At 42.1% G+C, this 15,434-nt stretch overlaps 1 long non-coding RNA gene across 3 annotated transcripts in view; it reads left to right on the forward strand.

Moving 5' to 3' along the window:
• Nucleotides 1-6,009: 6,009 nt before the first annotated feature.
• Nucleotides 6,010-15,434, forward strand: part of LOC112584562 — a 44,400-nt gene continuing 34,975 nt past the window's right edge. For 2 of the 3 annotated variants that reach the window (XR_006550517.2, XR_006550518.2), the window contains exon 1: nucleotides 6,010-6,671. This is a non-coding gene — a long non-coding RNA (uncharacterized LOC112584562). Of the gene's footprint in view, nucleotides 6,672-7,297; nucleotides 7,377-15,434 lie in introns of those variants that run through there. The other variant, XR_006550519.2, reaches the window with a different exon arrangement.

The following is a 15,434-nucleotide window of genomic DNA, read 5'->3' on the forward strand; positions in this document are numbered from 1 at the left end:
AGTGTTTATTAAAGCAGGAGGCTTTCTTTCCCACCTGATATTGTTTTAAAGATTTCTCTACACATATTCATGTGGCTGGATTGCGCTACCAAACTACTAAATTGCTTCCCGTTACATGAATATACCTTAGGTTTTCAATCCATCTTTTGTTCATAGCTAGTAAGATGAATCTCAAAACTTTGCTATTAAAAAGAAAGCTTCAGTCAGCTCACCTGTACACAGTCCCTTATGCAGATATGTTAGGTTGTCTCCAGTTTATAGAAAAGAATCTATCTAGAGGTGAAAATTATGGATTATAGAATGTATGTATTTGTTTATATATTTAATTAAAAATTTTCTAGCTTCATTGAGTTATAATTGACATGGAACATTGTTTAAGTATAAGGCATAGACATCTACATTATTAATACAAGATGATTACCACTGTGTTGTACGAGGTCATCAAGAGGGTGCGATTGCCATTTGACCCATGAGCTGGACCCAGGCACTGAAGGTTGTCACCCCTCTTCCCTGTCCTTGGAATATACATTCTGCCCACTGTGCCCACATTTTCAAGGACATGGCCTTGAGAAAGTAAGTTGTCGTTGAGACCATCTGGACTGAATCTGTGACTGAACCCCAGGAAGGCCTCAACATAAATTTTAAGATTCTGGACCGGTGCAAGGTGTATGGCAGCCACCCAAGACAAGCCTCCTATACAAGTTCCCTTACTTGTTAAACCTGCCATGTATCAGTCTTCCTCCTGTCTCAGCTTGCCCTCCAGTGGGGGTCAGTTTCAGATTTGACCTAGGAAACTCTTCAGGTTTTGAAATAACACAGCATACCATGCTGTTAACTAACACCTCCATTACATCACGTAACTGCACTTGTGTGTATGTGTGTTTGGTGAGAACATTTAAGATCTACTTTCTTAACAATGTTTGATGAGTGGAGAAAGAAGTGACGTACATATATGGTGGAATATCATTCAGCCAGGGCTTCCCTGGGGACTCAGTGGTAAAAAATTTGCCTGTCAATGCACGAGATGCAGGTTCCATCCCTGAGTCAGGAAGATCCCCTGGAGAAGAAAATGGCAACCCACTCTAGTCTTTTTGCCTGGAAATCCCATGGACAGAGGAGCCTGGTGGGCTACAGTTTGCTGCTAAGTCACTTCAGTCGTGTCCGACTCTGTGCGACCCCATAGACGGCAGCCCACCAGGCTCCCCCGTCCCTGGGATTTTCCAGGCAAGAACACTGGAGTGGATTGCCATTTCCTTCTCCAATGCATTAAAGTGAAAAGTGAAAGTGAAGTTGCTCAGTCGTGTCTGACTCTTCGCGACCCCATGGACTGCAGCCCACCAGGCTCCTCCGTCCATGGGATTTTCCAGGCAAGAGTATTGGAGTGGGGTGTCATTGCCTTCTCCCGGGCTACAGTTTACAGGGCTGCAAAAGAGTCTAACACAACTTAACAACTAAACAACATTATTCAGTCATGAGAAGGAAGGATCCTGCCATTGTGACAATATGGATGGATCCTGAGGGCATTATGCTAAGTGAGCTGTTAGCTGAAGGAAGAAAGACAGACCTTTTCAATACTTAGCAAAATGCTTGCCAGGTATTGAGTTCGTAATCTAATACTATGGGACCAGCTTTTGAGAAAAGAAAGACCAGCTTTATTGCAGAGGTTAACCTGAAAGGAGACAGAAGGCAGGGCACAGATACAGCAAGGTGAGGTGGATAGTTATAGGGTTATATAGTTATAGGGTTAGGGCTTTGGGGTGATGAAGAAAAGGGCGGGAAAAGCGGCTAGTTAGGAAGTTTGAGGGAAAGATAGGTTCACATGTGCCGATGCGAACAGGGCTTTATAGGTCTTCACGGGTCTCAGAGGTAAGTTCAAGGGAACTGATAGGAAACAAGCAAGGGAATTCTGGATGTGATGTCAGAAAGTCACCTGTCAGACAATCAAGCCTACTCTGTGCAGACTTCAATCAGCCATGTTGGTTCCAACCGGCTTTGACCAACTTTGTCCTGTTATAAGTGGAGGTGAGTCTACTAACTTGCTTCTTTATCTGCTGTCCTGTAAGATGAGCTCAGGACTTTGTTGGTCATCGGCTCCTTACTGTTATGGGGCACGGTTTCAGTACAGTATTAGTTTTATGTGGGATCTATGGAAGCCAAATTTGTAGAAACAGAGGGCGGAATGGTGGTTACAGGGGACTGGGAGTAAGGGAAACGGGGAGACGACAGTCAAAGGGAAAAGACTTCCAAGTGGAAGATTAATAAGTTCCTGAGAGCTAATTTAATCGCAAAGCATTGAGATTAGAATTAATAACAATTATGTACTAGAAAGTTAGGGCTTCCTGGGTGGCTCAGTGGTAAAGAAACCACCTGCAATGCAGGAGTAGCAGGAGACTTGGGTTTGATCCCTGGGTGGGGAAGATCCCCTGGAAAAGGGAACGACAACCCACTCCAGTATTCTTGCCTAGAGAATCCCATGGACAGAGGAGCCCAGAGGGCTACAGGCCATAAGGTGGAAAATTAAGTGAGGGATGGGAAATGCCCTCTGCTCTTCACCAGCTGGAGGGGCACCACTTCTCCAGCAGACCCCATTATGTTGCTCTGGTTATTTCGGTAGCCTTCTGGAAATTTCTGCAGTAACCAGTGACAGAGGGTTTGCCAGTTTTAAGTGGGAAAAGCTTGCCTTCTGGACTGAGTGCTTCCAGATGCTCCTTGTTATCACTTGTCATGGTAAATGTTTATTTATTTAAAAATTTTTGTTTATTATTACTTGGAAGCCCTGTTTTTTACAGTTATTTTTAGCTCTCACTGTCTAGTGTCTCATGGTACCTAACTTTTTTTTCCCTTTTAAAATATTTATTTATTTTTGGCTGTGTCCCTTGTCTTGGTTGTGAAATGCAGGATCCTTTCTTGTGTCACGTGGGCTTCTCTCCAGTTGTGCTGCCTGGGCTCAGTTGCCTCTCAGCATGTGGGATCTTAGTTCCCTGACCAGGGATCAGATCCGCATCCACTGCATCGGAAGGTGGATTGTTAACCACTGGACCAGGGAAGTCCCCTACCTGAGGTTTTAAGTTGCCCACTTGGGACAAGATGCTGCCTTTTGAGGATTTAAAAAAAAAAAAAATATGTCAACTGCTTTGTGTCTTTCAGATGAATTAGAACTTGAAACATCCAGGATTATGTCCTATTCAGTCATTAGAAGGTGATTATCGTATTTGGTTCTCCCAGCCAAGGCATGTCAGCGTAACGCCAGGGAAAGGACACAGAATGGAAGAAAGCTGGCCGAGGGGGGATTGTCTGGTCGAAGGTAATTAATGTTGCAGTCAGTTCACATTTCTGATGTGGTTTCTAGTCTGAAAGTATAATTTGGAAAATGTCTGATGTGAGAGTACTTCTAAAATTATATCTAATATAGAGGAAACACTATCAAACCTATGAGAGGAGTATTGGACTTCCTAATGTAGGCACAACCTTAGATAAACAAACTCCTTGTGATACCTTTAGTACTGTACTCAACTCACTTTAGAGTCCCCCAGTTCCATTATATTTAATTATTTATTGAAACCCATCTGTGTACTTGACTCTGAAGAGCCATAAATGAAAACCTAGGCCTTCCCCAGGGGTCGCCCAAGCTAAATTCTGTTGTTAATATCCTGGTATTATTAGACAATGGATTGGTATATAGCTCAAGAAAATTCCCTGAAGTTTACATTAATTATGAAGACCTTGAGAAGTGATTCTTTTATATTAGCTCTAAGCCAAACTTAGAATCATTTGTTTCTTAAGTACCTAAATGGTTGATGGTAAGGCTCTTAGGTTATACTTCAGAGTGATATATGGACAGGTTTTTGGTTTATTGATTAATGGTTAGATTAATGGTGAAATGAAAGTTGCTTGCTTTCACATAGGACAAGCCCCATTAGTGACTCTGTCTCTACTTTCGGTGTTTGCAACACACTGGGCCACAAAGGAAGTTTTGAACCATGTCTCACTATTAAAACGTAGCTTATTCAAAAGCTCACATTTGCTCACTTTGCCTTATTAGCGTCTTATCACCTACAAGCCACAGCACAGTCCACTGGGGCTTTGCTACTGAAAAGCGTAGGCTGGTTGACCAGCAACTTGAGCATCACCGGAGAAGTTGTACAAGCCACCCCAGACCTGCTGAATCAGAGTCTGTGTTTTTAACAAGATCCCTCGGTGGTTTGTACACACCTTCAAGTCTGAGCAACATTGTGTTTAGTCCATCAGTAAACTGTTAAGAGCTGTAAGAGAGTAGAGGCCCAGAGGAATCAAGAAGTCTACCCAGTTAATAATAATAGACAAGTAGTTAGTGGTAGGTTTATAGTCTATGCATTACTGACATCTGTTTTAGTTGTCTGCCTGGCAGGTCATTTCCCTGTTTCTGTAGGAGTCTTAACACTGCCTCCTTCTAGGAGATGCCCTCTGCTGCTGCTGCTAGGTCGCGTCAGTCGTGTCCGACTCTGTGCGACCCCATAGACGGCAGCCCACCAGGCTCCCCCATCCCTGGGGTTCTCCAGGCAAGAACACTGGAGTGGGTTGCCATTTCCTTCTCCAATGCTTGAAAGTGAAAAGTGAAAGTGAAGTCACTTAGTCGTGTCCGACTCTTAGTGACCCCATGGACTGCAGCCTGCCAGGCTCCTCCATCCATGGGATTTTCCAGGCAAGAGTACTGGAGTGGGTTGCCATTGCCTTCTCCGGATGCCCTCTGCAGCACCAGTCAAAGGAGAATTCCTCACACCACTCTACCCTGCCCCCATCCACAGGGTTATGACTTAAGAGGGGTCAATCAGCTTCTCTTGCTAGAGCTTGTGACCTTTGTGTGCTGTGCTGAGCCACTCAGTCATGTCCGTTTAGTTGAGACAAAAAGGATGCAAGCTGCTTGACACTGAATTATGTCATGGCAGCCCTACAGAGAGAGACCCAGAGTTGGCTCCTGCTGCCCCAGGAGATGAGCCTGTTCTTGTGATGATAGATGTTCAACACTGCCTTCTGTTCCACTCCTTAGAAATAAGAAAGACATACTCTTTATAAAAAGGACATACTCTTTTCAGAATTTCCAGGGCTAAACCTGTCTGTATCTTTCATGCAAATTGGTTAATCTTCTGTATTTGTTCACTTAAGTGTAGGCTGTAATTCCTTGTTGGGAGCCTTTGGGGCCAGTGGAGTTGAGTGCAGAATCTTTTGGAGTAGAGACAGTGATTAGAGATAGTAGAGTAGCGATACAGTGCCTATACCAAATATCACGTAACAGCTGGTGTGGTCTGAGGCAGCACCCCGTACTGGCACTGGGAAGTATGAATATTCTACTCACGCCATGTGAGATCAATTACGACTTTACACCTTTTCATGTCAAGATAGGTGAATACTTGCAGTCAGGTGAGTTTAGGACTGATCAGGTTTTGACACCAGTTAAGTTTCAAAAAATCTTACAGTTTCTAGAGTATTTTGGATTTTAGAATTGTGGATAAAAAACTGTAACACAGGTAATATGTTTTAGAGATATGGCTTCTACTTAGTACTTATGGACTTAACTCTACCTTTTCCATGTCTGTAGAAGTATCCCACTGCTTGAATGCAGCATAATTTATTTAACTTGTTCTCTATTGGTGGCGTTTTGGGGTTCTCCCATTTCTGCTCTTACATGGAATGTTGCAGTGATCATCCTTGTATGTCTGGTTTCATGTAAATGTGTAAATATGGAGCAATAATCTAAGTGTATTAAAGGAAAATGTTGCTCATTTTCTAGCTGCAACAGATTTCTCTTGTTGTTGAAAGACATTTATGTGGAAAATTCTAAGTCCAATGGTGGACAATATCTTGGAAGAATGGAAAGAACTCAGCCTTGGGAGTCAGGACTCCGAAGTTCCAGTTCAGGCCTTACCAGTTAACATGGGCAGTGTCAGTTTTTCTGTGTATATGTAGCAGTTTCTGTCTATAAACTAGAGAACTGTAATATATGACTTCAACCAGGATTGAGTTCCTGTGTGCAGGGACTGTTCAGAATGCCTGAGAAACAGAAATCCAAAACAGAGTCTCTGCTGTTATGCAGCTTATATTTTAATGAGAAAGACTGACAGTAAACATGATAACAAACTATTTAGTATGTTAGACAGTGCAATATGGCAAGGAAAAAATTAATAAAGCAGCAAGAGGTAATAGGACATGTCAGGAAAGGAGCCTGAATTTTAGACAACACAGCCAGGGAACTCTTCACAGAAAATATCTGCACAAAGCAGAGGGAGCAGCCAACACAGAGATGCTGAAGTGGGATTATGCCTGGAATGTTCAGAAGTTCAAGAAGGCCACTGTGGTTGAAGAGGACTTAGCAAGACGGAGATCAGCGGAGAAGTAGGTGAGTGCAGTGAGGCACCGGAGCGCCAGATGAAAGAGCTCGAAAGGATTCAGTGAGGGCTTTGACTTGCACCGAATGTGAGAGAGGAAGCCCTTGGAGGATTGCACACACAAGAGGAATGTGGCCTGGCCGGCGCTTTCAAAGGGCCTCTCTGTGTGAAGACTTTACTGAGAGGCAGTAAGAACAGAAGTGCGGGAGGCTGTTGATAGGGAGACTTTAGGTAGGAGGCTACTGAACGAATCTAGGTGGTAACAGCAAGAGTGGCAAGACATGGCTGAATTCTGGATATAATTTGAAGGTAAATCTAACAAGAATTATTGATGGATTTGGTATGGGATGTAAGAAAAAGAATTTAATGAGACTTTGGTTTGTTGTCCTAGCAGCTGGAAGAATGAAGGACGATCAAGTGAGATGGGGAGAGGAGCAGATGCTGGAAGAGTAGGTGCAGGGGGAAATCAGGAGCTCGGGTTTGGATGAATCCAGTTTGAGATGTCTCTTAGGCATCCTCAGGAAGATATCAAATAGACATTTGGATAGAGATGAGTCTGGAGTTTAAGGGAACAGATTTGGGTTGGGAATAAAAATTTGGCAGTCATCTGTGCACAGACAGATTTAAAGGCTTAGGGTGGGATGGTGCAGGGAATGCATGCAGGTAAAACGAGAGGTCTTAGGACTGAACCTGAAGGAACTGCAGCACTGAAAGGTCAGGAGAAGCAGCAAAAGAGATTTGAAAGGAACAGACAGAGGAGGAAGAGAAAAAGCAGGAGAGAATGGTGTCCTGGAAGCCAAGTGAAGGGGCTGTTTACAGGAGGAGAGGGATTGCCTGTGCTAAACGCTGCTGTCAGATCAAGTTAGGAGAGGAATTTGGCAACAGAAGGTCCTTATTAACCTGATCAGAGCAAATTCAATGGAGTTGGGGTGGGAATGAAAGCCTGACTGCAGCTGGGTTCGAGAGAGGCGGAAGGAGAGAACGGGAGACAGTGAGCGCTGACGACTGTTTCAGGTGGTTTTTGTGGACGTGTGTGACGAGTAAAGAGAAAAGCAGAGGAACTTGGAGGGAGCAGAGGGGGTCAAGATAAGCTTCATTTTTTTTTTTTTTAATGTGGAAGGATTAATGGTATATTTATGTGCTAATAGGAACATTTCAGTAGAAAGGGAAGAAATGAATGCTGCAAGAGAGAGAGAGAGAGGGGAGTATTGTTGTCATGGAGCAAATGAAAGGCGATGGGTCTTGTGCATAGACTGGGGCCTGGCCTCATCCTAGCTCATCCAGAGAAACAGGAGAAACCATGGTAGAGGGGAGATGGGATGGGGACCTGTGGAAGTTCTGGGGTTTTGTTTCTGTTTTGTTTTCTGGTGAGAGCATTTAAAACCACTCTCTTAGCGAATTTCATTTATACAATAGTGTTATCAACTTTAGTCATCATGTTTTGCATTAGATCCTCAGACCTTACTCATCATATTACTGAAAGTTTGAACTCTTTTACCAACCTCTCCCTATTTCTTCCATGCCCCCAGCCCCTGGAAACCTCTTTTTAACTCTCTGTTTCTGTGAGATTGACTTTTTTTTAGATTGCATGTATTAGTGATACCATTTAGTATTTGTCTTTACCTGTCTTATTTCACATGGCATAATACCTCCAAGGTCCATTCGTGTTGTCACAGTGGCAGGATTTCCTTCTTTCTCATGGCTGAATACTACTCCGTGTGTGTGTGTGTGTGTATGTGTGTGTGTGTATACCACTTTTTCTGAAGGTTGTTTTTATTTAAAAATGGGCAGTTAGATCACTAGTGAGAGTGAAGCAGGACTTTGGTGGGAAGGTGCGAGGCAGAGGACTGCTGTTTCTTGTTATGGTCCCTATGGGTTTCCCAGGTGGTGCTAGTGGTAAAGAACCTGCCTGCCAACGCAGGAGACACAAGAGTTGTGGGTTTGATTCCTGGGTTGGGACGATCCCCTGGAGTAGGAAAAGGGAACCCACTCCAGTATTCTTGCCTGAAAAATTCCATAGACAGAGGAGCCTGGTGGGCTACGGTCCATGGGGTCACAAAGAGTTGGACACGATTGAGCACATGTGCATGCACACACACACACACACGTTACTTCTAATGGATTAAAACATTATACACATATTAATTTGATAAAACATAAATTTCTAAAAAGAAAGAGAGGGGAATGTCTGGTTTACTTCTGTGGGGAAATGCTTGAGGGAACTCTTGAGAGGAGGGACAGAGCAACCACAGAGGGAAGAAAAGACCAGGGCAAAGTCATGATTCTATGAGATATCAACATCAGAATGAGCTATTGGTGTAAGAAACATTTCTGGAGACTTCTAAAACAGGAAGAAATATGAAAAGTCAAAAAAAAAAACATTACTGCATTTCAATAGGACTCCTATTGGGCAGGATTCCATTTCTTAAAATTCCAAATATATTTCAGCAGTCAAGTAGTATTAACCACTGACATTTCTGTCTCTCAAATAAATATTTATTTATCTCTATGGATGGAGGTGCTGGGAGGATTATACTTGTGAAGAGGAGCTCTTTGCATTCTTTTGTAATTTGAAGGCTAGGACTGAAGCAACTTTCTTTCTCTCTCTCTCTGCCTCTCCCCAACTCTTTCTCTCTGTCTCTCCCCCACATTACTGTTGCAAGACTTGGGCTTGCATACATCACATTCTCCGGGATGATCTTTATTTCACCAGGATCTCCTCCCTTGTTCCCGCTCTTATTTAAATCATACTTATTTTTTTCTCCTTTTTTTTTTTTAGTTCTCTCTATACCTGGAGAGAGAGAAGATGAAGTTTAATGTTGGGTACCATTGTTGTTCAGTCACTAAGTGGTGGCCGACTCTTTGTGACCCCATGGAATGCAGCATGCCAGGGTCCTCTGTCCATGGGATTTCCCAGGCAAGAATACTGGAGTGGGTTGCCATTTCCTTCCCAGATCTGGGATCAAACTCGAGTCTCCTGCATTGGCAGGTGGATTCTTTACCGCTGAGCCACCAGGGAAGCCCCTTTGTTGGGGATAATGAGTGAATATTAAGGTATGCAGAACTGAGGAGAATTTGATATAGAAAACTCACTGCTCAGAGACTAAAAGTTAAAAATGAACTTTTGATAGAGCAATTTAGAAAGAAAAAGAAAGTTTTCAACATGGCAGAGTTGGACTAAGAATCTGGAAATTTGGATTTTAATCCTGACTCTGCCACTAGCTGTATGGCTTTGATCAAGTTATATAACTTCTCTCGTCCTTAAAAGCTTTGTCTTTAAAATTAATGGGTTGGGGGACTTCCCTGGTGGTCTGTGGCCAGGGCTCCACAGTCCCAATGCAGGAGCCCAGGGTTCAATCCCTGGTTGGGGAACTAGATCCCAAGTGCCACAACTAAAAGATGTCACATACCACAATGAAGATGAAAGATCCTGTGTTCAACAACTAAGACTTGGAGCAGCCAAATAAATACATAAAAGCATTTTTAAAAAACAAAAAAATGAATGGGTTGTACTAGATGATCAAACATTAGTGTATGGGTGCATACTAAGTCACTTCAGTTGTGTCTGACTCTGCGACCCTATGGACTGTAGTCTGCCAGGCTCCTCTGTACGTGAGGATTCTCCAGGCAAGTATACTGGAGTGGGAATACCGGGATGGGTTGCCATGCCCTCCTCCAGAGGATCTTCCCGACCCAGGGATCAAACCCATGTCTCTTATTCTCCTGCATTGGCAGGTGGGTTCTTTATTACGAGTGCCACTTGGGATGCCAATACTAGACTAAATCGCAAATATTCAGCTATGCTTTCAATATAGGGAGAGTGTTGGTTGGACAGGCTTTGCCTTGGTGAGGAGTATGGGATTATGGGTTGACTCAGGACTTCCTGTAGCTCAGACACCATTCATTGTCAGAACCATTCACCTTCATTTTGAGTGACCACCAAAATGGCACTGAATAAGAAGTGGGCTTACCTTTTATTGGAGGATCTTAAACAAAAACAAAACAAGAAGTGGACTTCTTATTCAGTGCCAAACAACAGGGTGCTTATTAGCTCTTGCTAGTCGTGATCTTGTTCTAATCTGCTGACCTGGGTCTGCTCCTCCTCCATATATATTATGATCTGCATCCTCTCAGCTTTATACCTACATTTCTTTCTTGTCTTTCTATCTCTAACTCTCTCTTTAGACTTAACATTCAGTATTGTATTCCTGGCTGCAGATCTGTCTCTACTTTGATGATAATTTGGATAGTCCATCTGGCTGTGGATCTGATTTTATCCAGAGTGCACTTTTATTATTGCTCTAGTGAACCTGAGCACTATGAGATCTACTCTTTTCTAAGACTCAGATCTAAGAAAAATCACTCCAGTCTTCTAGGTCGAGGTAATGACTCTGATGTTGATATTATCTTGATAACTAGATTGTAATTCCCGGCATATGAGGATCAATGCTTTTTTCCTGCTGATTCCCTTGATGACTTTATATAATGTTGAGCTCTTACTAGATGTTTTCTGTTTGCTAATTCATCCCTACTTCTCAGATCCTCACCTGGCTTACCTTTTATTGGAGGATCTTAAGCAAAAACAAAACAAGGAAGAATAGAGATTGCTAAAGGAAGGAAAAGTCAAGAACTGACTTGTTTCTTCCTCTTTTATTTTCTTCTTCCTGTTTTTATTTTCTCCTTTTCCTACTTTTAATATAGTAAAATATAGCATGCTCAGTAATATAGCATGCTCAGTTGCTCAGTTGTGTCCAACTCCTTGTGACCCTATGGACAGTAGCCTGCCAGGTTCCTCTTATCCATGAGATTTTTCAAGCAAAAATTTTGGAGTGGGTTGCCATTTCCTCTTCTGGGGGATCATTCTGACCCAGGGATCCAACCTGCATCTCTTGTATTGGCAGGCAGATTCTTTACCACTGAGCCATCTGAGAAGCCCTAATATAGTAGTAGGAGTTGTATATTATAACTACCAATATTTGTTTAATTCAATGAAAAATATCTTTTCTAGGTAATCACTCTTTTTTCTTTCAGGGTTCTACATTCTTTATCATTTTATTTATATAATTTCCTATATTAATTTTATACATTAATTTCCTGTTAATTTCACAACACGTTCCAGTGCCTGGCTTGTGAATGCAAGGATCAATTATCCTGTCAAAACTGAAACTCATATAAATTAGCTTAGGTTAGAAACAAACAAAAAAGAGGAATTATTCTATATCTGAAGGTAGCCCTAGTAACTGTAGAGTAATATTTACAGAGATATGTTGTAAGGCACTGAAACCAGGAACTAGAAGATTCAAATCCAAAGTTATTTACTCTCCTAGAATGTTTGATCTCTTGGGTCTGCTTCTTTTGGCACATTTATTTTTCCTCAGTCTTCTTGTAGATTATTTTACTATGCTGTGGCCTGTACCTCTTGGTCTCAGCCTCTGTTTATCCTGACTTCTTGGCTCTAGAATTCATCAGAAACCAAATATGTATTCCCAGCCTAAATTCCAAGAAGAGATTCTGATTGGCTTAGTTTGGTCTGATACAAATTCCTTGTCCGATCAGCAGCGGTGAAGGAGAGACTAAGCCATGTCCTACAACATGGCTACACATATAGGCATGCACACAGGGGTGCCTTTACCCCAGAAAGTTTCAAAAATATTGGCAAAGACTGTGATATTTGTTATATTAGTCATATATACTTGTCATATTTAGTATGCCAGGCTGAGAATAAAATTTATAGAAAATAGGCCTTCCCAACCTCCCCCTTGATTTCTTTCTTGAGTTGTTATTGTAATCACTAAAGCTAAAGATAAGAAGTGGCTGATGTCTAAATATAGAAACAAACAAAATAACTGAAGTGCTGTGCAGAGATTTAGCCTAAAGGGCAATTACTTTTTAATTTAATGAGTATTTTAGATCTGGATTTAAGCTATCTTTCTTTGGGTGAAAATTTGTTTGATCCTGTCTTACCATTAGAAAAGTCATGCCATGCAGATTTTATGCATTCTTGTAAAGTTCAAACACATTATCTTTTGTTGACAGGTACTAATTAGTGCTAGGAAGGCAAAGGAAAAATTCATTCCATCAAACGACTTAAGTCCAGAAGTATGCTAACTAATGGATTTTTCTAATTAGTTTACTTTTTGTTTTTTTTTTTTTTTAAACTTTTGCCCAAAGTCTGCTGATTAGTTAGGATTGCTTTGTTGAAAGACTTTGGAGGACGTCTGATATAATCACTGACCTGGGGAAATAAGACTTGGTTTAGGGGACTGATCTTTAGTTAAAGCAGTACTGCCCAACAGAAATGTAATGTGAGCCACACATGAAACTAAATTTTTTTGTGTGCTGCACTCAGTTGCTAAGTCATGTCTGACTTTGGGACTCCAAGTACTGTAGCCCAGCAGATTCCTCTGTCCATGGGATTTTCTAGTCAAGAATACTGGAGCAGGTTGCCATTTCCTCCTCCAGGGGATCTTTCTGAATCAGGGATGGAACCCACAACTCCTGCATTGACAGGCGGATTCTTTACCACGGAGCCACCTGGGAAGCCCATAAATTTTCTCTTAGTCACACTGAAAAAAGTAAAAGGAAATTAATGGTTAATTTTAGTAATTTATCTAAGCTAGTATATCCAAAATATTTTTACTTCATCATGCAGTCAAATGAAAATTAATGAGATACATTACACTTTTTGTACTAAGACTTTGAAATTCTGTGTGTTTACATATACTTATGGCATAAATTTCAACTCAGATGCTAATTTTTCAATAATTAAAGAGAAATATAGTCCTACTAAAACAATAAATTTGTGTTTAATGGGAAAATATTTTATGCTGCTTCACTGTTTTCATTTAAATTTAAATGAATTAAAATTAAGTAAAAGAAAAAATCCAGTTTCTCCGTTACACTAGCGCCATTACAAGTGTTCAGTAGCCTTGGGTGGCTAGTGGTCATTGTGTAGGACAGCACAGCTTTAGAGGGTGGTATTCATAAGCCCTGAGGCCAGAGTTTATCTTCTGCTAGTGGAGTTTAACCTAAGAGGGAATTTTAAGTGAATAAGCCCACTCTTCCACTGCTCAAGTATTGCTCAGAACTCTGCCTTTGGCCCCCTCACTACAGACAGTGGTTCACCTGGTCTCACCCTCACGCTGCAAGTGGCCCCAGTTCCTCTACTGCTGCCTTGCCTCTGGAAGGGTGGTCCTGCCCTATACTCTGCAGTCCTGGCCCATGTCTGTCTTTCTCTGGGACAGACTTTTCTATATAAACTTTCCTATAGTCTGTTTCTTGAGGCAATAGTTCTGTGACATCCCCCATTGATCTTAAACGAGCTTGGCAAATACTGCATACTTGGAGATGAGCATGTTAAGAACCCTGAGAACTACTACAGCCAAGGAACTTGCTTTACTTTGGTACCAAGGTAGGGAGTCCCCCAGTGGCCTACTTTTCAGGATTCAGTGCTTTTGCTGCAGGGAAAAAGCGATGGCACCCCACTGCAGTACTCTTGCCTAGAAAATCCCATGGACGGAGGAGCCTGGTGGGCTGCAGTCCATGGGGTCGCTAAGAGTCGGACATGACTGAGCGACTTCACTTTGACTTTTCACTTTCATGTATTGGAGGAGGAAATGGCAACCCACTCCAGTGTTCTTGCCTGGAGAATCCCAGGGGACGGAGGAGCCTGGTGGGCTGCCATCTATGGGGTCGCACAGAGTTGGACACGACTCAAGCGACTTAGCAGCAGCAGCAGCTTTCGCTGCAGAGGCCTGGGATCGATCCCTGGTTAGGGAATCACCCCATATGCCACACATGCCCCACAGCAGACCACAAAAAAAGAAAAAAAAGATACCAAGTATTCATTAAAAGGCAACACACCTGGCAACAAGGTACAAGGTAGAGCTGGCAGAACTCACCCATCAGAGTGGGTTCTGAGTGATACTTGAGCAGTGAAAGAATGAGATTATTTGCCATGCCTGGTTCCATCCCCTCAATTTCTGGGGAGCCCCCTCTTCCTTTATGCTTCCCAAATGAGTACAACAACTGTTCTGACACTGAAAAGCTGGCAGTTTTAATGAATTTCTTTTGTATCCCTGATAGCTCAGTTGGTAAAGAATTTGCCTGCAGTGCAGGAGACCCTGGTTCGATTCCTGGGTCGGGAAGATCCCCTAGAGAAAGGATAGTCTACCCACTCCAGTATTCTTGGGCTTCCCTTGTGGCTCAGCTGGTAAAGAATCGGCCTGCAATGCAGGAAACCTGGGTTCAATCCCTGGGTTGGGACGACCCCTGGAGAAGGGAAAGTCTACCCACTCCAATATTCTTGCCTGGAGAATTCCATGGACTACAGTCCATGGAATTGCAAAGAGTTGGACAAGACTGAGCAACTTTCACTTTCTTTTGTAGTTATCAGGCTTCCCCTCACCTCAGGAGTTTTTCCACACTGGAGTATGAACTAAGTAGATTGATTTGAGGGATACATGGAACTGAGGAAAGCATATGAATTTGGTGCCAAAGACAGCATTTTTATTGTGGTGGTGAACTCAAGTAAATAAAAAACCAACAAAATGCTTGGGGTGATATTGGGTCTGTCTCTGAAAAAAGTGAAAGTGTTAGTTGGTCAGTCATGTCCGATGCTTTGTAGGACTGTAGCCCACCAAGCTCCTCTGTCCATGGAATTTCCAAGGCAAGAATGTTGGAGTGGGCAGCCATTTCCTTCTCCAGGGGATCTTCCTGACCCAGTGATCAAAACTGGGTCTCCTGCATTGAAGGTAGATTTTTTACTGACTGAGCCACCAGGGAAGCCAAAATGGGGGTAATAATACTTATTTTACAAAGATGTTCTGAGGATTAAATAAAATTGATTACATAAAATGTTTAACTTACTCCCTGGTTATATAATAAATGCTCAATAAATATTCTTACTAATATATTCCCCCCACCCTCAAAGCTGTTTATTCTCGGTACTTGACAAAACTAGATTTACTAAGAATATGTTAACTCTGTGAAGTACAATATATAAAACAAAACTGATGGTTTTATATAATTTCTGTTACTTAACCCTTGACATGGTAATTTTATTGTAATTTG

This window comes from Bubalus bubalis, chromosome 4, assembly GCF_019923935.1.
Source record: "Bubalus bubalis isolate 160015118507 breed Murrah chromosome 4, NDDB_SH_1, whole genome shotgun sequence".
NCBI lineage: Eukaryota > Metazoa > Chordata > Mammalia > Artiodactyla > Bovidae > Bubalus > Bubalus bubalis.